General features: G+C 33.7%; 1 long non-coding RNA gene across 1 annotated transcript in view; it reads left to right on the forward strand.

The window, feature by feature from the left end:
• The first annotated feature begins 1,957 nt into the window (after positions 1-1,957).
• Positions 1,958-23,821, forward strand: part of LOC126828115 (uncharacterized) — a 40,314-nt gene continuing 18,450 nt past the window's right edge. Inside the window, exon 1 of the long non-coding RNA XR_008788762.1 lies at positions 1,958-2,392. This is a non-coding gene — a long non-coding RNA (uncharacterized LOC126828115). The remainder of the gene's footprint in view (positions 2,393-23,821) is intronic.

Here is a 23,821-nt window from a genome sequence, read left to right on the forward strand (position 1 = left end):
TTACAGAAATATTGCCTTTCGACGTAGGGCTACTGTATAAACATATACTTGTCCGTTTAAATATATAGGCCCTACTGTTATCTAAAAATAATTTTCGAAAAGGGCTTTGAAGTTTTGGTGACCTGTTATAGATTTAACATTTTCTGTAAAATTTCCACTCATTATTGGCACCGCTCATTTGTCAGTAGTAAATATGTTAAAAAAAATAAAAACACGGGTTTTTTTTGTTATAATTTTTAACAAATATTTCTAAAATTACCGTAATTAGCGATAAAAGATCTGTTGAATAATAAATTAATAAACAGATTAGATTTAGAAAACCTGATCGTATGAAATGAAATTTAGGTCAATGGCCGATAAATTTAGATATTATGAAGATCAAGCGAATCTATAATGGATTTTTACTTTCATTGCAGATTGGCGGCAAGATAAAAACCCGACGTGGCAGTGGGCGGAATTAACAGAAGGCGCATCTAATCAGATAACGGCTATCCACCGATTGACCAATGAAATCCAAGAATAAAAATACCCCCCTCGAGTGAGTTCCTGCTTTCTGTGGAATTGATTGGTTCGTGATAAATGGCATCGGTTTAATGACATTTGAGGACACGTGGCCAATAAACGACCAAGTCTAATTGAAACTAAGATCTAATAGTTTGTATTCTAAAATCAAAATATACATAAAACACTTAAAAATTTTATTTAAAAAATTTGAAAATTAAACTTAAATATACAAAATAATTAGTGTAGTAATATGTATGATATTTAAGCTTTCTCCTCTCCCAAGGTAGGTATTTGTATTCGTATCCTATTTTCATTTACCTCATTTCAACTACATGTATTACGGGTTGTGGTTAGAATCTTTGGGTTTTTTTTGGTTTTGTTTTTTTAGGGTGGGAGGGGTGCATGTTTTTTTTTTAAAAAATGAGACGCATGAGAAAAATTGTGTGTGCAAGAAATGATATACAATATACAGCACCAATCTATATAACAACATAAGAAAATGATACGCTAGTGAAACTTGGATTTGTATTGTTATTTTATGCAAATAAATGTATATTTATATCGTTCTTCTGATATATTTTCCATGGCGATAAAAATATACATTTATTTTCAATGATGATAATGCAAATTCATTAACATTTTTGTTATCATTTTCTTTTGTCGTACTAAAAGCATGCATTATTTTAATCACAGCTAGATTACATGCATCTATCGCTTTGTTATTATTTTTAAGGCGTGGCGTGTTTTATAAATGAATATCAAGCCATTTTTGTTTTTTTACAACTTAGGTTATAATAAATAGGCCCATATAGGCCAAAGTCTAGAAAACGGTGAGAAACTTGAATTCATTTTGTAGGGCCTACCTTTAATTCAAATAATTTATTTTATCTCTCTCATTCTTGATATCATTAAACCATGTCACGCCTTAATCGCATGATTGAGATGAATTAGTCAATATTCAACCTTCTTTATGTAATATTATACTAGGGTGTTACGAGTTATCTCCCTTATATCAATAGTGTGCTGTTGGCAAAATGGCATACCTGTAACGGTAAAGGTAAAATATAGATAATGTCATTGGCTATTGGTGGATTGAGCTTTGTTAACATTAATCAGTATGATTCCGCTTGAATGAGATTTATATGAGCTATTTGGTAGCATTTAATTGCCTTCTCTCAGTGGTTAAATTGGTTTCTTAAATTCGAAAGTAGATTTATGACTTCTGGTGCAATTTTTGGAAATTTAATATCATTGGTTTTTAATTAATTGTGTGGTGTCTGTAAACCTATATTGCACTAAAATTAACAGTAACAGCACATCTGAACTCTGATTCAGATAATATGAGTTTTTAAAAAGGTCAATGGTGAAAAGGTCAAAAGATCAGCGAAGCTTCATTATCAAGAATATTGATTGGATCGTCATCTGTCAAACAACCAATAAGGACAGAGTTCTTGTACGACGTAGGGAAGTGTTTTGTTATTTCCAAGGCGCTGGAGATGAAAACAAATGTTAGTCATATAGTTTATATGGCAATTAGACATTAAAATACGTCTGTATTTGCATGTGTAAAAACATTAAGGCTAATATTATGTAAGAGACAAGTAAAATATGACGAAAGCTTAAATCCCTGAAAAGCAAGTCAAGCGTTTTATTTAGTTTTAAATGTGGCCTGATGTAAAGAACGTCTGACATGGCCGACATCGCACGTTCAGATTCCCCACATTTTAGAGATTCTAAGACTCAATTAGTCCAACAGTCAAATGAAATAAAGAAAAATGAATTGGAAGATAAGAACATTAGTTCGTTTAAGATTGACGTTGACACTGAAAAGAAATGTAAGAATATAAGTTTGCAAGAAGCATTTAAGAAATTCAGGAAAGCGAGACAGGTAGGATAATTTACCTGACTTTTTTTTTTTCAATTCGACATCTAAGTTTTAAATAGTCAATATCAATATTTATTTGACAACAAAACTTAAAATTCTTTATTTTAATTTAAATATCTTCGACCAACCGACAGTTTGTGAGTGAAAATTTGATTATAATTTATTAATGGGTTGTGTAATTTAAGTAATTAGTCTTAGGAAAGAATAGGCTGCACATAATATATAGGCCTAGTGTTTTATAGAGATGGAACTGTTATTCCCAGTTATGTGCAGTTGAATTTACGTGCACCTAATTATTTGAGTTTTGTAACCTACTGTAGTGTTTCTGTTTAAATTATAAGTTCCATGGATTTACAGGTTTTTCGTGGAATAAACTTACATGCAGCCAGAAACTCTCAGGCTACTTTTATATATAACTAGGCCTACACATTAAATAGTATTAGTAATTTATTAAAGTGATGAAAATTTTATGATGCATGGCATATTTTCAAGCTTAGTTATTTGATTGATGATAAGTGATCATAGTTCAACTGTCAATATACACTATGGCATTGATGGAATTCATTAATTTTTTTAAAAAGTAAATTAACTGACTGAAAAATTACTTATTTAGTGTAACATCAGATTTTCCCCCTGTATCATAAATACATGTAGCATTATCATTTTTCATGAATTTAAATAATTTATATGAAGTACCGGTACTTAAACTGATAGTCTTTACACTAAAAAAAATGAGTTAATTGTTAATTGATTAAATTTGCTTTTGACAGCACCATTTCCTACTGCAGGCAAGTAAGAAAATAAATCTTTTGATGATTTTCATGTTAGTGTAAAAAATTATCCAGAAATGTATATTTTCTATAATTCTTTGAAACACAGATATCTAACAAAAAATGCTGTATTTTGAAAACACAAAATTTCAATTAAGTATTTGACAGGCTTCTCTATGAAAGTACATCTTTTGATGGAAATGACAAGAAACAGAGCCCAAGACATGCAGGAAATTAAATTTTGTTAAGCTAATAAAACAGCTCCATGTATCATGGTTTATAGAAAAACGATAACCAATAGGCGCTATTACTTGCCATCCCTGGTTAATAAGCTGATTGATTTGTTGATGACAATGTGTGCGAACTGATGCGCTACCATTGTGTCTGGTCACATTGATATATAGTTGCTATGGTTACTTGAATCATCGCCATTTATAAATATATACTTAGATATTGGCATAGTTTATCAACGTTTCTTAGTAACACTGACAATAAATACTTTTTATTGCGTTAGCCATCATCTGTGACCATTTTTATACGATTGAACGCCAGTGAATGGGGGTGGTTTGTCCCATAAAAGGGGATGATATGAAAAGGTTGATGTACAGTACTTTTGTACGCCAACTGAAGTTGCGTGCTTCACCGATCACATTTGAATGACACCTTGAGTTTCACCAAAAGCCCTGAAGGAATAATGTTCAACGCATACCTGTTCGAATAGGACAGATTAGGCAGAAGCAAATATTGACGAAGAGAGATAGTCTTGCAAGCCGTCTTTTCTACTGTATCGGCCTGACCGCCGAGTTATGCGACCTTTTCAGCTACTCTTTCCATTTTAATGAAGAGGTGCCTGTCGAACTGGTTTTTACCGAGCTTCAAAATCAACAGTACAAGCAAAGAAACTAATGAATAGGTGTGGTTCAAAGGTCACCTATGTCCTCGTTGGATTCTGTTTGCATCCTATCAATTGTGTTCTCTCTCATCTCTGGGTGCGGTTGACACAGGATTGGTGAACAGAGAAGTGAAACTGTTGGCTCGTTGGATTTTAAGTATTGTATGCGTAGGCCGGTTTCACTGCTTGCTCACATGTCAGTTTCAATCAGGTATATAGTTAGAATTAGGACATAGCTCGTTAGTTGGTTTGGTATTTATCAAGGTAGCTGAGTGTGCTTACTGTAACCATTCATTCGTGTGTCTGTCTCGTCGACACAGATTTCATGTCAGTTATACCAGTCAGTGTGTTAGACGGTCTTACGACTGACAGTCATATAGTTTTGTTATCAATGACAGTCTACACAACAACCACAATATTTATGGATTTTTTTCTCTCTCTCTCTGATCACATGGTTGGCTATTGGTGTAGTAGGCCGGTTGTCTACCTTGTCACTGTCACTGATGCTAAACATGTACGAAGATCAGACAGATGTCATTGGCTGGTGTACTTTTCATGTACAGTCACGGTTGAATGTTCGTAGAAAAGGGTGGTGGATTTTATATTTGGATGTTCTCTTGATACCTCTGTGCTGATTGTGTTTGTTCATTATGAGTGATGAATACCTTCCAGCTGCTTGAGGGAGACCAAGCCTTGGTCATTCATTACCCGTTCACCCAACTGTGAACAGTTGTTTTAGATGGAAGATGAAAAGGTCCTAAGTGAATTATCACTAGCTAAGGGATGTCCAAGGAGAACGATGGCCTGTACATACGAGGAGGAGACACCATACACCATTTTGAAGTGGAGAGGGAGAGAGGGGGAGACTAAAACTGAACAATTATACATCTTTGTGAAATATTCTCTGGATTTGAGAACTATTGTTTTTATTTACTGATTTACAAGGACTTGTCAGATGTTAACTATTCTGATTATTCTGATTTTTTAATTTTTAAAAGTTGTTGAGGTATGTAATATCTGTAACAGGGAAGCCATATTGAATTCTGAGTTGAAATGGTTTGATATAGGCAAGAGTTTTTTTTGTGGAAAGATTTAGAGAGGTATATAATTGTTTATTTGATGATGCTACGTGTAAGTTGTTGAAAATAGAGATATTTCCTTTGCTCTGATGGTAATATAATACAAGATGTGAATATATGAGGATATTTGAAAAGGCTGTCTATCTAGCAGTGATCAATTGAATGTGTATTTGCCTCTTGGGAGTATTTGCTCAGTCATTATCATGTCTAACGCTTTCAACACTCACTCGGTAAATACGTAGGAGAGGTTCATTCGCTTGTTCCCTTTGAGTGATCGAGGTTGGGTTTTATTTTAGTAAAGGCAAATGTTTCATTTCTGGAGTGTGATGCCATGGTTTTTCGTTGGTATTTGTTTGTTAGGTTGTTTAAATACCGTGTCGAGATAAAACTCCTAACGTCTTGTTGATGGTGGGATTTACGGAGGGAATTACACAAGCTATGTTTGACTCACTGGGTATGGTAACTGTGTGTAATGTTGGTCAATGAGTAGCTGAGTAGTCAATTGATATAGGGGGCTAGTAATAGAAGGCATTCAGAAAGTTAAAATTAGGCTTTGATCTTACCTGTTGGCAATAGTGGTTATTACTGGATGTAGATATCTGATGCTCTATGTACACATTATCAATAGTTTTAAGGATTTAGGACATTTTATATTAGTTATTAGAACTATTGAAACTCAGTTTTTAACTGATTAATTTAAGACATTTCTGGGATTAGATACACCTGTAATATTGTTATAACTCAATTCTAGTTTAGGAATAACAGTTTTTCCGTGATTTTATTTTGCACTTCTTTTGTAACAAAAGCTTAATTGAAATTTGCACGTTCGTGGCTTTATTCAGCATTCTTCTATTCACTGTTCACTGTATCGCACCAAGCTGGCCGAGTCCAATCAGGAGACTAAAAGGAACACGTGAGAGCGAATTCTGATGTCATCTTACCTAACAGCATTAGACTTGTAATTACATTTTCTAATACTGTCAGGTAAAGATGTCCACAGAGTGCGCGGGTCATCAATTATGGGACACGATTTTAACAACGCCAGTTAATCTCTGTGGATCATCCAGCTGCACTATTCACATCTTTCTACAAAGATTCTGCACCTAAACATTGAAAAACAAAACAAATGACATTCTTCCAGGATTTTTTAGGAGTATAAACGTCAACCAATTACAACATCTCAACCCGAACTCGACGTCATAAGGAAGTAAGTATGTTAAATTGTGCCAATGTCAACAATCTGATGACAGTACGTTTCACACAGGATGAAAGACGCAAAGTTTTGTGATATGAATGTATGCAGTTATCATAACAAGTTTAATTCTAAGCAAAATATCGAAATATAACTTTCTTAAAAAATCTGAAAAATTGTTTAAAATTAAACAGAAAAACATTTGAAACTGCTCAAAAATGCATTATCAATTTATCCAAGAAAAGAAATTAAATTTATGTATCATTTAGAATATAACCTTATTGATTCAAATCTGAGAATTGATGAAGCCCAGCTTTCATTGAATTCCTTGAAAACAAATACCAAGTATGGACAAATTTTAACTTAACATGTCTGTATCAAATCTAAGGATTAGTTGAATTGTTTCAATTGTTTCACTCAGACGCTGAATTTAAGCAAGTCATGAATTTAGTGAAATCCGATTATGTCTAAAAAAAAGAATTATGATTTTATCAATGGTTGAAAATGCCTGTTTGACCTATTTCATATGATTTGGGAAATGAAGAAAGCGTTAAGGACCTTAACAAAGGAAGAATAAAATAGAAATGTGTGTTACGGTGAGCTTTATTGAATGAATGAATTCAAATACTTGAATATATTTATGGCCATTAGAGGAATAATGTTCACAATAAATGTGATAATAACACTTTCATTGATGATCAACATGGCATGAGTAAAACTTTCTCAATATAACTTATTTTTATAAAATCGTAATCACAAAGTCGGGTTTCCACAAACAGGATCAATAGAGATAATACTAATAGTCAAACATTATAAATATTAATAGAATAAATTATGGGTTATTTTAGATCAGAGACGACAAATAGGTAGGGTTTTTTCACCAAGCCTGTTAATCCAATCCTTAAAAAGTATACAGAGTATGGTTGGACAGTAATTTATGGACGCTAAACCATACCTTTTGGGGTGAGAAAGTACACATTGTCAATTGATGACCATTTACTTTGACTTTTATTATCCTATATATAGCCAATTATTATATTTGTGGGGTTTCTTGCTATAATTTCCCGGGCGATATACCTTAATAGCCATGGTGATCATTATAAAGAGCAATAAAACCATTAATATTCTCCATAAGATCAAAGTTCATGGCTTTTTATTCTAATTTAAAGTTTAAGACAGCTAATGAAAATCAAAATCTATCGAGTTCTTGGTTCGTAAATTGCAGAATTCATGAATATCGATTCCAATCATTGTTTTGAAGACTTTTTACTTATAATATTGATAATTCAAATTTCTCTAATGAGATAAATATCAGTGCTTTTAGAATTGATTATCGTACACTTGCTGTTTACAATCGATTCTTTTGCCGATAAATTTTGCGTGGTTTTCCTGGAATTATCTAATACTGGCCCAAAACTGAAATAATATTGTTTTATGTAATCTATTTTTGACATTCATTCGAGACATTTATTTGATCCAGTGAATATTTTTTCATTAAAAATGTAAATTTTTACCATTGGAAATTTAGATCATAATTGCAACATATTATTAGGGGTCATTTCCTGTTTTGACGATCCTTACAAAAAAACGAATTAATTCAGTGAATTTTCGTTTTTGCAAATGTAAATTTTACGAAATTTATATCATGGTAAAATTCAAATTAGAATTATAACTTATAAGAACAATTAAGATATTTCAAGATTTCAGCGTACTTTTGGCGATCATTTCCTGTTGTCAGGGCGATCCTAGCAACCAATTTATTTAAATTCAATAATGGAAAACCCTGAATGGCTGATAATACAACCGCTAACATTTCAATTCAACTGATAAAAAGTAAAATCTGTACGGGGATAAAGGTTGAATGGTTGTCATACGACTCATACTTGGTGTTTTGAAACACTGTGTTACAAATCTCGTCGGTGATATAGCAACATTCTGCATAGCAAGCTTTTTAAGAGCTGTAAATATATCAGTCGTAAAGGTTACAGCCATTACTTACACTGTGTTACAAATCTCGTTGGTGATATAGCAACATTCTGCGTGGCAAGCTTTTTAAGAGCTGTAAATATAACAGTCGTAAAGGTGACAGCCATTACTTCTCAGATGAAAAATTTAATATCCATATGCTTTAGTATCATCAATTCTTGTTAGATATAAAAATACGGATTAATATTGATCGTAAAAGTTCTTTTCTTTTTTCCCTGTTAATCAGGGTATGTATGTACTGGTAACTAAATATGGCCGACATGGAGATATGAATACATACATGTCGGTTTTATATTATTTAGCTACAAAACATGATCGTTATTTGTATGGTATTGAAAAATCTCAAGCCTACAAGAATGTTGAACACATTCTTCAAAGTTGCCTAAAGCTTTTTGATGTGTCGCTTGACTGATCAGACTTAAAAAGGAAAACTTTTATGTGAGGTGTACTGTATCGTACCAGTATAGGTAACTAGTATAGGTAAATTTACGATCACAATCTCAAATAAATACCAATCATATTTCGACTTTTTTTTAATGCATGTACTCGTGAAAATTCAACCTTCGCTTCGCTGAATTCATGTTTAAAAATAGACTCCTTTGTCTATAACATCTTCTGAGTACAAAAAATATTCTTATCAGAAATAGAAATGGCAGCTGTCCTGTTTGTTCCCCCCTCTATCCCTTTTAATTGTTGGCGTAATATATCATTTTTGGCAGGACATATGGCAAATGTAATAGGGTATGGGAATTATCTCAGATAAAATCCTCCATTTCAAATATTTAATTTAAAAGCAACACATCAGCAGGTGTCTCGGTGTAAGGTACATGTAGCAGACCGGTTTCAAAACTAAAGACAAATTTTGATTAATATCTGACAGAATTTGTAGGGTACACCGTGTGTGACCTGCCATCATGGCCTGAGGCATAAGATGCATACATTTGAATTTAAATATTAAGTATTTTATAATTAATTAAAACGTGGCCCAATAAAGATAAAATATTTCTTCTTCGAAAGATCCTTACTTTAAAATTACACGATTAGGTTTGATAATTATTAAGAATTTCAGTGAAGTCTATTTAAATAATTGTAACAGAAAATAACTGAAGGAAATTCTATCAGTTTGGGAAATAAAAGAAGTGTAAGAAATTTCCTTTGAACTTGAAATATGAGAAACTGTAATAATAGGCTAAGGCCTAATCCTAATCCTAAAAAATGTTAAGCTCGAGAGATATTTAAACAAAATAAAGCTCTTGTCACTTGAAAGATAATAGAATACAGCAATACAGCTGTAGTATACAAATGAAATATTGTGGAGTTATTTTTTTTTTTTTTACGTAAAATTGAAAATTACTTTGAAACGGAAAAGGAAGTCTGTTCTATTCCAAGTTTAACAAGCTCTCAATCTCATCCGTTGGTAATTATCGTATAAATATAAAATATTGTCGAGATATTTTTGGTGTTTTAATTTATAAAAATTACATTTGAAAAGAAATGTGTCCTATTCGTAGTTTTGATTGAACTTGATATTAGAGATGATTATAGATGCACGCACTATATCCACTTTTAGCTTCCTTGGTATGGATACATAATTAAAACTTGACTTCTGACGCAAAATTCAATTAAATTATTCGACATTCAGAGAGTTTGATTAGGGCAAAGGTAGAACTTGGATGTCTTTATATTCCAAACAGAAAACAGCGAAGACAATTTTCCAATTAACCTACAACAGAAACATGATAACTGGCAATAAAAATTAATTATTAAAAGTGACGGAAATAAATTGGCGTTGTATGTCGGTGTTGGCACTGAAGGCATAATTGATCTCTTTCGTTGATAGGCATAAATAAATTATGTATTTTCATTCGGAATGAATCATTAAAAAGCAGACTACTTGTGTTGTCAATGGATAAGAGTGTTAGCTAAATAAATTCTATATTAGGCAGACGCCAAGCTGATGCTGGCATTGAAAGATCATGAATATGTATTATTCCACTTCAGGTCTACCTCTTTGATATTTATCTGTCTGATGATATAAATCAGCCCGAGTTAAACTGATATGATAATATAATATTTATTACGGTTTAAAATTGCTGATCGTCATTTGCATTTATTGTACCATATCAAGTTTCTCACAACTTAATTCATGCTAAAATATATTCAAATTTATTGTTAAATATTATTTAATTAAAGATACATTATGGGAGATAAGATAAAGAGATGGCAGTTCGCGCTATAATAGTTAAAAACTAGATAGTGTAAAGGTAATTTGCTGAAAATTTCAGTCAAATTGATCCACTATTAGCCGAGAAAGAAGCGGGTGAATCTAATCCAGCCAACATCGAAGGCTAGCTTTGACATCGAGAGTTTATTATGGTCTGGATAAGTTAATTAATGTCTAATTGATAATTTAGATAACATTTCAGGCCTAAAGAAAGACTTGTTATAAGCAGACTTTGCTCTTGCATAATGCATGTTTAAGAAAACAAAAACAAAATATCAATGGTGGGTAATCTCCTGGCTTGGATTTGATTGTTTTTAGGGGGTGGATGGCCAAATGGTTAGTACGTGCGCGTTGCATCATAAGGTCTGTCATTGAGTCAGCTGGCGTGGTTTTGATTCTCTTTTGTACGTGACAAGGAGTAGGGTTGCCTGTCCAACCTCTTGGGTTTTTTCCAGGTCCTCTGTTTTCCACCTACTGCTAAAAAACTGATATTCCATTTAAAGATTAAACAATATCCTTCACATAATAACCAATAAAAATCATTTTAAAACTTTGAATAGCCAATAAAAACCAATGTGAAACTTAGGATAAGTAATAAATATCATTTTTAAAACTTAGGGTAATCAATAAATGATATTGTAAAATTTTCTTTGTTTTCATGTGAGTCACAATCTTGAAACTCCCTTTGTCAATTTCTAAAGAGCGTCGGTAGCTCTGGCATTTCACTTTCATGTTAGTGAAGAACATGGCAAAATTAATTTGGACGGAGATCCAAAATTCCGCGAGCAAACAAAAGTGTTTCTTTATCTTACGACAAGCGACTGTTTCAGTTAGCAATGGCAAATCATACAGCCAGGAAGCCATGATCAGTCCTCATTTAATAGCCTCGGCACGACCAACAAGAGACGTTATGTTTGCTTTGACTTGTATGAGGGATGGTACGGGGCAGCAAATTCCCTTAACACACTCGAGCAAAAGTTTTACATTCACCTCAAGTTGTGAGAGAGTAAACATACCAAGTACGTCTAAAGCAGACGCCAGTAGGACATACCTCCATTTTTACCTCCTTGACACCTTCTCATCCGTTTTAATTAGCCGCAATGTTGTCCAGTCAAACAAACGTCTGAATTTTAATGACCAAATTTGAACAATTCTTCTTGGTCGCAATTCTGTTATGCAAATTTCCCCAGTGTCAGTTTGAATTAAAATTTACTGTGGAAACACTTTTTCTTCATTTTTAAGGGGGAATTATGTAAGATTTAGATAAAGAGTTGGCAGTTCTCACTATAATGGTTAAAAGCTAGATATGTAAATGGATTTGTTGAATATTTCAGTCAAATTGATCCACTGTGAACCAAGATTTTGGGCCTAGAATCGATATCATTACTTAAGTTGGTACTTTTAAAAAAGCAGTCTCGATTATCCATTTTTGGATTAAATCATCAATGAGCGTTGAGCAGCAGATTGGATTCAAATCAAGTAAATATCACAGGATAGCGATGACATCAAGAGTTGATTATGGTCTTGTTTTGTTAATAAATGTCTAATTAATAATTTAGATAACATTTCAGGCCTAAAGAAAGACCTGAAGTAGGGAGATTTAGCTCATGCATAATGTATGTTTAAGCTTGAAATCTCAGATAAAAAGTTTACTATATATCTCTATAAAAGAGAAAGTTTGTGGGTGTCTTGACTATATAGAAAACCAAACAGTTAATTGAACTTATAAATTTAAAATAATTTCATCAATTAAAGGTTTTTGACAAGAATTTGAACAATGCTATTTATTTGGGACAGTATTTTATTACGAAATTGACAATTTAATGAGGGATGATAAAAATATTTGCTGAAAAACTCTACCCGTGCAATGCCGGGGGTAACACCACTAGTATAAAAATGAAATTGGGTTTAACGTCCTACTGTTCTGCTACGACTGGGCTAATGAAGATGGTCATATGCCATACAGTGTGCTATGAGGAAAATTTTGCCCGGGCAGCAGCATTATGGCCTAATCTTATATGGAATTCCAACTGCCAAGGGATCTTTTATGTACATGCCAATGTATACACAGTCCTCACTTTTTCGTCCTATTGAATGCAAGCCGAGAGATTATCTAGCATTAGTAATTTGATTCTGTTGTCTTGATTGAATATTAAATTTAAACATATACATGTATTATGCAAGAGGTAAATCTGCCAATTGCAGGTCTTTCTTTAGACCTGAAATGTTGTCTAAATTATTAATGATACATTAATAATCAACTCTCGATGGCATCGCTAGCCTGTGATATTTACTGGATTAAAACCCGGTCTGCTGCTCCTGATTAAATCAAAAAATGAATAATCAAGGCTATGCTTTTTACTGTACCGACTTAGTAATGATGATCGAGGCTAGGCCTAAATACTCGCTAAATACTTGGTTCAGGGTGGATCAATTTGACTGAAATTTTCAGCATATTCCCTTTACATTATGTAGTTTTAACTATTATAGTGAGAACTGTCAGCTCTTTATCTAATCTCCCATAATGTATCTTTAAATAATCAATCTGAGTACATAGTGTGTATTAATTTGTGAGAAATTTAATATTTTAGCGAAAAATGCAAAAGATGCATCATCAAGCCTTTGATATATCCATAGGTTTTAAAAGTCATATATATTTCTGTAGGGGGTTCAAACAAATTAGGTAACTGCTATGAATTCTGAAGTTAATTCACCATTAATTTTAGGATCTCAAACTTCTACAAAAAGAGCCGTAATTAAAATCCTGTTGATTTATGTGAAGTAATGAAATTTATAATGTATGGCAATAACAATTAAAATGTTGATCTATAAGATCATAAATTGAATTCTCTTAGGGGAAGGTAATAAACAGTTGGTTTTATGGAAGAAGAGATTTCAATGCCCAAAGCTTCAATATTTGAATGAAGAAATCGTAAATGTTATAAAGATCTATTGATGAAATGTTATTAGATCTATTGTACATCAGAAACGGTTGTACATCAAATCTTAATGGCGATATTTGAAATTCAGACTTCATACAAGAAGATAAATGGATTTTAAATGTACTCTTATAATTCAATGTTGAAAATTGTTTATACAAAAATACAAAATAATTGTTAATACAAAAATTCAAATTAAACATCTATTATGCAAGAGCTAAATCTGTCTATTGCAAGCCTTTCTTTAGGCCTGAAATGTTATATAAGCTATTAATTAAACATTAATTAACATGAAAAGACCATAATCATCTCTCGATGCCATCTTATGTGTCAGATTTTCATGGGATTTGAATCCCGCTCAACGCTCATTGATGATTAAATCCAAAAATGGATAATCAAGACTATGTTTAACGTACCGACTTTAGTAATGATGATCAAGACTAGCCTAAAATTTAAAAGCTTATATCTCTGTTGAGAGTGAAGTAATTTAACTGAAATTTTCAGCATATTCCCTTTACATTATATAGTTTTAAACTATTATAGTGAGAAATGTCAGCTCTTTATCTAATCTTCCATAATGTCCCTTTAAGCGATTTCCTCTTATTTAAAATATTTCAATGGATTTCCTCGTGTTTTGATGTTTCTAATAACATTAGGACCTGCCTTGACACACCTTAGATTAATAAAACTATTCATGATGATGATCGTCCATGGTAAATACAAATTCATTGTTGGCCTAAGCCTGTAGTTTTATCAATTTTCATTTGCCACACCTTAGTGCTAACAAAAATACACAGTTCCAGTAGCATAGAAACAAATAACCTGATAATGACTAATATTGATTGAATAAGGGATATCTAAGAAAATAATCCATAACTTGTATGACAGACATTTGTCGAGTAGGATTAGAGTTTAAATTGTCGTATTATCACAAGGTGTGACGACAGGGATATTTGTAACAGTTTAGGTGTATTTAAAGGGTTAATCCTATTGTTAACTTTACAATGACTATTGTATTGGATAATCTTATCGTTAGGTGTTTCTCTTGAGCCAGGTAATATTAGATGATTTCATTGAAAATTATACACACACCTAGAATTTAAAAAAAACAAAAACCATGTTTATTTACGAATTATTGAAATTATACAAATACCTAGAAAAAAATGACTGTATTTACGAGTTATTAACAACATTTCTCTCCAACCAGGTAATATTAGATGACTTCAATTTAAAATCATACACCTAGAATTTTAAAAAAGAAAACCCAACAAAAACCAAGTTTAATTATGAATTATTAAAATTATACAAATGCCTAGAAAAATGATAAATGAGTTAATTCATGAAAGAAACATAGGAAAAAAAAAAACGAGTTTTTATTGGGAGTTATTAAAAATTATACACACACCTACAATTAAAAAAAAAAAAAAAAAAAAAAAAAAAAAGTTTATGAGCTACTAAAAATTATACAAACGTCTAGAAGAATCCACAAAACAAGTTAATTTACGGAAAAAAAAACCACGTTAATTTACGAGTAACTAAATAGATACACACACCTAAAAAAACCCTAAGGATAATAAGGAGTGAATACAGCAAGGGGACTTGGAATACCACTATGCCAAAAAGGGCCAGCCCAATGAGGGTCCAAAAAAGTATGCCCAGTCGATGCAGAAAAGTATATTTTATAAAGTCAAATATTTTTCATATTGGATTATTTGTGCCTGTTGATTAGTGTAGTTTTGGGTTAATGATTTACAACTATTTTGGTCTGTAAGAAAGGCAATAATTCGCTTATGTGTAGGGGTCTTTAGAAGTGGGAGGAAACCAGATGCCCCAGAAAAAACCCACGAGGTTGGGCAATGGACCCTTTAACGTCCACTTGATGCAAACTAGGTCAATTCGGGACTAACACATGTTTCAGTTCGGAGAAAACCCATGCGGTTGGACCGCTTCAAATGAATCCGGGAACTACTGTATATAGTCGGTTTTAATCGAGACTAACATATGGTTCACATGATTTGGACGGTTTGAGGCACTATTGGAGTAGGTTCAGTCAGGACTAACATATGGTTCACATGACTGGGGTGGCTTGAGGCACTAGAGAGAGCAGTAGTTTCAGTCGGAACTAACATATGATATGACTTGTACGGTTTGAGTCGGGTAAAATGCTAAAGGGTGAAACAATATTTTGATCCGAATTACAATAATATGATTAAGATTGATGGTGACATATTTACTGAGATAAAAACATGCAAGTATACTTATATATATACATATATGTGTAGGAATGTTTGGGGCCGTGGGCAATGTCCCATTTGTCTCATTATTGGGAATGGCCCATTGGTGATCTTATTTATACTGTCATCATGCCAACATCATCTCGTATCCACTCCTTCATTGGTTTTCCCACGTGGCTAAGTGGGTAAGACGCTGGCTCACTAGCCTAGAGGTCGTGTGTTTGACCCCTGCATTAGTCGAGAAAGTTCATCAGGATTTCCGAATTGTTTTCCCCTTGTCAGTAGTGCAGGACCAAGAGCCTGACAAGCACAGCTGTCTAGTTGTTCGGATGGAACAAAATATCATGGTCCTGTGTACACATTGGAGTGCACGTAAAAGATCCCTTGGCAGTTGGAATTTGATATAAGAGGTGGCAATAGTGTTGCTGCCTGGGCAAAATTTCCCTCATAGCACACTGTGTGGTGTATGCTCGTATTCATTAGCTCAGTATAGGAGCAGAACAGTGGGACGTTAAACCCCATTTTATTTCATTTTATTTAGTTCAATCATATTATTAGTTCTTTATTATTTATTACCCCGGTTAATGCTCACAAGTATAGGATGTTAAACTTGATTTAATTTCATCTCCTTATTTCTTATTAGCCCATTTGGTGCTGGCGAGTCAAATATTAAACTTTATTTCATCATTTATTTATTATCGTTAACATTTGCCTAATCTTTGATCAGATTTGCTGTAAGATAATTTTGTATGTAACATGTGGGGATCAGTGGATATGAGAAGAGTATTTTTGATAAAGAATGTTTGTGTCTAAAAAGTAATATAGACAGAATAAGAATAGAATTACCATAAACATGGATATTATTATACAATCATCTTTATGTCATGACGTGGGTGGTCGTTGCATTTAAAATAGGACATTTGATTTCAGAGACATGTTTTTTTTTTTCACAGATCACAAACATCCTTTTGAATAGATTAAAACAGACCACGGCCCAAACTCCTTACAATACGAGCGTAGATTAAAACTGGGCTGTTATTTCATTCATATTTCCCGGTCCTTAACTGACTGACTGTAGAAATTTACCTGTCTTAGAATCTCAAAGAATTTTAACCTAGAAAAACAGTAAATACAGTTACTTACAGTATAGAGTTTTTTATGTACAAATTTAACACATTAGAATAATGCTAAAACTTTCACATCGCAATCTTTGGAAAAAAATATCTTGTTGATTTGAATTTAACACTTTGGAATAATGTTAAAATCTTTGGAAAAAATATCTCTTTAATATGAGGTTAAAAATTAGAGTTAAATTTATAGTTTTTATATGACGTATAGGCCTAAATATAAAAAATAGTATATGCTGAAAATTATCTATATTATGAAATAATATCCTGCTCATCCAGAATAAGCAAAATATATCAATCGTGGGCCGTAGATCCAAGGAAATATATGTTTCTATAAGAGGATGAGATTTCCACGTCAGCACATTTTACAAATCTCAAATCTTTTGTTCAAAGTAAACTTATTAAAACAGTGAATAAAGGTAAAACATTAAATTTTTGAATATTTGTTTGTTAAAACAGTATAGGACATGTATGAAATTTGTTTGTTAAAACAGTTTAGGACATGTATGAAATTTGAGTGAATGTGTGCAATATCTTTGTGAAACGTAACTGTCATGGCACAATTTATATACTTTTAAATTAAAATCCTGTCGAGACCATGAGAAGAGACGCTTGACTTGATGTACGACTTAGTGTCCGCTATCTTAACCTGGAGTGATATCACAGACTCTATGAAAAGAAGCTGGTTATTTCCGTCTGTATAGCTGTTGAAGTAAAGTTTAGTTTTAATTCCCATGTAAACTTTCTTCAATTTTGTTATACTGTACAGAAATTGATTTCAACTTGGAACTGGATTGCAGAAACCAATGTATTTGCTGACAATATAGAAATATTCTTTCTTCAAAATAGCAGTTTGCGTAACATTTGTTCGATGGTAATCAATCTTTAGACTACACCAATTTAAATTTTTGTTCTGCAAGAACACTTATTCAAAATTTTGCTTCTTTTTGTGTTTGGTTGCTCTTCCCAAAAACTTTTAGTACAGATTTTAAGTATTGAAATTTTAAACAAAACATTGTTTGCAATGCTCTAAGAGCAAGATTCTAAAAAACTAAAACTTATTTTGGTTTGGTCTTAGATAATTGGTCTTGTAAAGTTATTTTAGTGTAGTAGTTTATTCGTGTGCTTACTTACCTTGGAACACCTGATTTTACCTTTCATTTATTCAACACATTTTGTTGTTGGTTTCTTTTATTAACCAAAGCTGGTATATTTGTTATATTCTTTGTAATGTAAGTATTATTTTTTTTAATATCATTTTATTATTTAATATATTGATTTGTTCTAGATGTTATATAAAACTAATATTTTAGAATTTTTGACTCCAATATTTTAATTTTTAACTGAACTTATGTCCATTTTGTAATATGTAATATAATATTCAACTGAATTTATGACCATTATCATTTAATGACATTGATTGTTTTAAATCAATTATATTTGAATGTATAGATGCTTTCAGTAATAAAGATATATTTTAAAAATAGAAATGAGTTTTTATTGTGAACTGATCATTCTTATAGAAGGGCAGTGTACCAATGGCAGGACCTCTAGGCTTCAGAGCTTCTTTGGGCACCTCTATATCCCCTAACGCCCCTCTTCCCCCGACCCTGCACAAATTTCATGCTCTCCTTTAATAGCATTAACATTTAATTAGAATTCAGTGGCATGACCATAGTGTGAACATTTAACACTAAAAGAAAATAAAGGGTTGCGTGGGTCCCTGCTTTTGGCTTCAGCCAAGTTAGCCTTTAGGATAATACGACACTGCAGAAAGTGATTAATAGCGTGAACAGGAAAATTTCACCACACATAGAAACCTAGAAGTCAAACTGATAGGAAATAGAGAAATAGCCTCTGAATTTTTAATGTGACGATATTTGATAATAGCTGCATCAGATCAATGATTTGACAGTCATGGTACTGTACTGTCAGGAGTTCTTTTACATGCATGACAATGTGTAAACAGGACCTCAGGTTTTTTTGTCCCATCAGAACAACTATACATTGTCCAATGCTAGGACTATACATTGTCCAATGCAAGGAGCATACATTGTCCCATGCCAGGAGCATACATTGTCCCATGCCAGGAGCATACATTGTCCAATGCTAGGACCATATATTGTCCCATGTCAAGACCTCTGTCCTGCACCACTGACAAGGGGAACCATGCCAACACCGTCTCCACATTCTGGTACCGTAAACACTTGAATATCTGTTGCTGGACAAGCTAGTTAGTCACGACCAGCCTTCGGAACTAGGATCCCCAATTGGGAAATATTTTGGGGGCTTGCAATTAACAGTTAAGCTGGAAGTACGGGAACCCTTGGTAACTATTGGTCCAACTGGCGCAAAGCCAATCCCGTTCACATCATAGGTGTTTCAGTAAACCAAAGCAGTAGCAATTTCAACCTAGGCCATCCCGTTCTCAATGCGGGGCGGAGATCATATGATAAAGACTGGATGGACGATTAAAGCTCCATGGGTTGGGAATGAAATGAAAAAGGGTTTTCTAGACTAACTGGGTGAAACGCAGTGTGTTATGAGAGAAATTTTGTCTGGACAACAGTAGTACTCTTTCTGATTGGATGGAAAAAAATGAGGTCCTGTGTATGTGTCGACATGCACGCAAAAGAACCCTGACAGTTGGAATTTAATTGCTGTCCACCATAGTACACGTTGGTGTATGCCCATCTTTATCAGATTGGATGGTGCATAGAAATATTACTTAAACCCCCTTTCATTCATTTATTCATTCAATCATTCATTCATTCATTCATTCATTCATTCATTTATTCATTCAATCATTCATTCATTCATTCATTTATTCATTCATGGGGAAGAAAACATGATATCCCACATACCATATTCGCTGTCTATACCATGTTGCATTGTATAGTATAAACCTGTTCTAGCCAATCCCTGCAATGTCTATTGGTAGGGGGAGGAGGAATAACTGTATCATAGACCGGAGGACCATACCCATGACTCAATGTATTCTCTAAGAAGACTCGATTCTCAATGTCCAGGATCTTGCAGGATCTTGATTCGTAACCAGTGAAAAGGGTGGATTGTATTGGCAACAAAATATGCTGAGCATGCTAAAGTATATACGTCGTAAGGCTCTTCCTATCATTTGCTATCAATATCAGGTAACTGGAAGGATGCCCGGCTTTGCCCGAGGCCCAAAGCCCAGGGGTCATAACTCCGAAACCCAGAAGTAATAGGCCTATGTCCGAGGTAGCCCAATACATCATATTTCAGCCCCGGGACAACCTCAGTGTAGCTGCCAAACCTGAACAGACAGACAGAGAGACAGACAAACACAAACAAACAAACGAGTCACAAATATTAGTATAGATTATTGAGGAATATTATTGACATGAACTTTAAGCCAGTATGTGAATTAGATATGGAAATTTCGAGGAGCATCTATTTTTCTTTATATTTTTGTGGTTATGATAAATATTATTCATAATGGGATAAACTACATAACATAGGAAATTATTTGATGAAATTTGGTTCTTATTGACGACTTCTTGTGACCCTATACTGGCTTCTGCTAACCCCAAATTAAAATGTCCGACAGGGAAAGCTTTGAAATGGAAACCCTTGTCGAAAAGCTGTGTTGGAAGAGTGTTTCCAGTGATGATTTTAGAGCTATGCTGGACAGGCGATCCTACTTCTTGTCACATATAACCAGGGTATCAAAACCACTCCAGTTGACTCATTGATACAGCGTGCAAGCGCTAACCATGCGGTATCCACCCGCCATTCCAGAGAAAACTGCTGAATCATTTTATTTGGAATAATCAGGTGGCTAAGTGGGTGGGTAAGATGCTGGCACGCTAGCCTGGGGGTCACATATTCTATCCTTGCATTGACCAAGAAAGTTCATTTGGATTTTCTGACATGGTTTTCCCCTTGTCAGTAGTGCTGTGTATACATTGGTGTGCATGTAAAAGATCCCTTGGCATATATAAGAGTAGGCCATAGTGCCGTTGCTGGGGCAAAATTATTCCAGTCAGAGCAGAACAGTAGGACATTAAATCGCATTTTATTTCACCATTGTTCAAATATTTTCACTGATCTGGCGTCGACTTCCATCCCGAGAAAATTGCTGAATCATTTTGTTCTTGATCTTTCGGTTCTTGTGCAATCTGGTTATTAGGATCTTGTCAATGGAAATGCTTTCATAGGCTGTCTAAGCATATGACCTGCTGTCAGGCACGTGTTTCAATGATCACGCAACTAAGTACTTTCAATTAAAAAGACTACCATATTGCCTGTGTTTGTCTTGGGCCAGCTAAACCTAAACTAATCACATGGAATGAATATAATTCAGTTTTCATGCTTTATATGCAAGATCCGTCGTCTTCATTAGCCCATCAGAGCAGAACACTAGGACATTAAGTTAAACCACATTTTATTTTTTATTTCATTTTTATCTGCATTTATTTAATTATCAGGGGGTTGGATGGCCGAATAGTTTGTATGTGTGCGCTGTATTATGAGGTCTGGCATTGAGTCAACTGGTGTGGTTTCTCGAATCCGAATGGTTAGTGCGTGCACGCTGTATTATGAGGTCTGTCATTGAATCAACTGGCGTGGTTTTGATTCCGAATGGTTAGTGCATGCACGCTTTATTATGAGGTCTGTCATCGAGTCAGTTGGTGTGGTTTAGATTCCGAAAGGTTAGTGTGTGCGTGCTGTATTATGAGGTCTGTCATTGAGTCAATTGGCGTGGTTTCGATTCCGATTGGTTATTGCGTGTGCGCTGTATTATGAAGTCTGTCAATGAGTCAACTGGCGTGGTTTCGATTTCAAATGATTAGTGCGTGCGTGAGGTCTGTCATTGAGTCAACTGGCTAGGTTTCGATTCCCCGTCGCAAGTGAATTATTGAAATAAAATTGAACCGTGTGCTAGTCCCAAAATGACCTAGTTTGTGTCCAGTTGACCTTAACCCTCTCTCTCTCTCTCTCTCTCTCTCTTTCTCTATTTGTTTATGAATGTCAGACATTCTCTCTGAGCTGAGACCTACAGTACTTTTACCAATTTACCTTGGTGGGGACTAATCAGTTATGAGTTTGTGTATAGAATTCTATGAGCTTAGTGTGTGTATCTATCTACTAACGGTGTTCTGTTTACACAAGGTGGGACATAGTTTGGTCAGTCGAATACATCAACAGAAGCACTGGATCATCACCTCCTGTCTATTGACATTCCCTGCTTAATGATCTAGTCTCACTTTACCTCTATTGTTTATTGACATTTCCTACCTAATAATCTAGTCTTCAAACTCTCACTTTAACGCAATTATAAAACAGTAAAAGCCTGAGGCATTTGTTACATTCCGTCATTTTAACGTATTTCAGCTTTATCAGAATAATCATACCGATTACTGAATCGTGACTATGCGAAAATTTGTACTCAATACCAGATCTAACAGTATGTTTAATAAGCTTACATCCACGAACAAAACTATTTATAGATAAGTCTGAACATAAATGGTATAAATAGGAGAGATAGAGAAATGCGGTTTAACGTCCACTCCACACTAACTAGGTCATTTTGGGACCAACATATAGTCCAAGTTATTCCAATAATTGCATAATGCCTGTTTCAAAAACTGAGGTCCCGTATACACATTGGCGTGCACGTCAACGAACCCTTCGACAATTGGAAATCAAAATAAGAGTAGGCCGTCTGAGTAAAATTTCCTCCAAAGCACATTGTATGGCATATACCTGTCTTGATAAGCCCAGTCAGAGCAAAAAAGTAGGATGTCAAATCCCAATTTATTTCATTTTGAAATATGAGGAGGATATAGAAATTGTCACGATACAAACTGAAAAGAGAAAATAAGTATATTTTTTTATAGATGTTAACAACAATGAGATGATGATGTTGAAAGTGTGGTGAAGTGGTTCTACCAGGTACTTGAACTCTACTTAATACACATCAATTTACATATCAATATACATGTACACTTAACCTAGGTGTATCAACAAAAATACCTATACCGCTTATCTATATTTTAATCATTGTTTATATGAGAGAGAGAGAGAGAGAGAGGGAATGAGAGAGAGATGGTGGGAGAGAGAAAATCCACAAGGTTAGACAGACCACCCAATGCCTTTTCATCTACAAGCTGGGAATCAAACCCACACAACTTTATTGACAGACCTTTTGATCTAAAGTGCATGCGTTAGCCCATTCAGACACCAAAACCCTATTTAACATAAGATAAATACATTATATGGTGCTGTATTTCATAGTCGGTCTACACATAAAATAGCTAGTGTCATGTTAATTTATTGATAGGAAAGCATGTAATAATTCATAGTCAGCCTACACTAAGTGTTCGTTCACCTCATGAAATTGTTATGGTCACTGACATAAATATTTAGTTCAATTGATAGGAAAGTATATATATAATACATGATATAATTCATAGACTGTGTTTCAGAAGTTAAACACCCATTTCATTTCATAGTTTACTTACAAAAAGAATTTCGTCGGTGAAGTATCAAAAGGGTGTATCTCGGGAAATTAGTTAAATGCACTTTTTTGCATTTTTAAACTCTCCCAATTAATATGCACATTTCTGTGCACATAAGCTGTGTATCTCTACGCCAATTAGAACTGTTCTGGGTATCATGTGTCCAAATGTTGTATCTTGTTTTGTGGAAAATTTTGAAATGCAAAAGGTTCTATTTGTTAATCTTTAGAAATTCTTAGATAGGCCTACACCCTTTTGACACTTCACCAACAATTTCAATGTAATCGAATGGGAAGTATGTAATATTATTTATAATATAATACATAATCGGCCTACATTAAGACCTTGGCTTATAAAATATTCATGATCATTTATGCAAATATTTTGACCAATCGATAAGAAAATATATATAATACATAAAGAGAAAAAGACTAACGATTACCAAAACGTTGAGTGAGTGTATTTGAATGACAATGACCATGACAA

This window comes from Patella vulgata, chromosome 7, assembly GCF_932274485.2.
Source record: "Patella vulgata chromosome 7, xgPatVulg1.2, whole genome shotgun sequence".
Taxonomy (NCBI): domain Eukaryota; kingdom Metazoa; phylum Mollusca; class Gastropoda; family Patellidae; genus Patella; species Patella vulgata.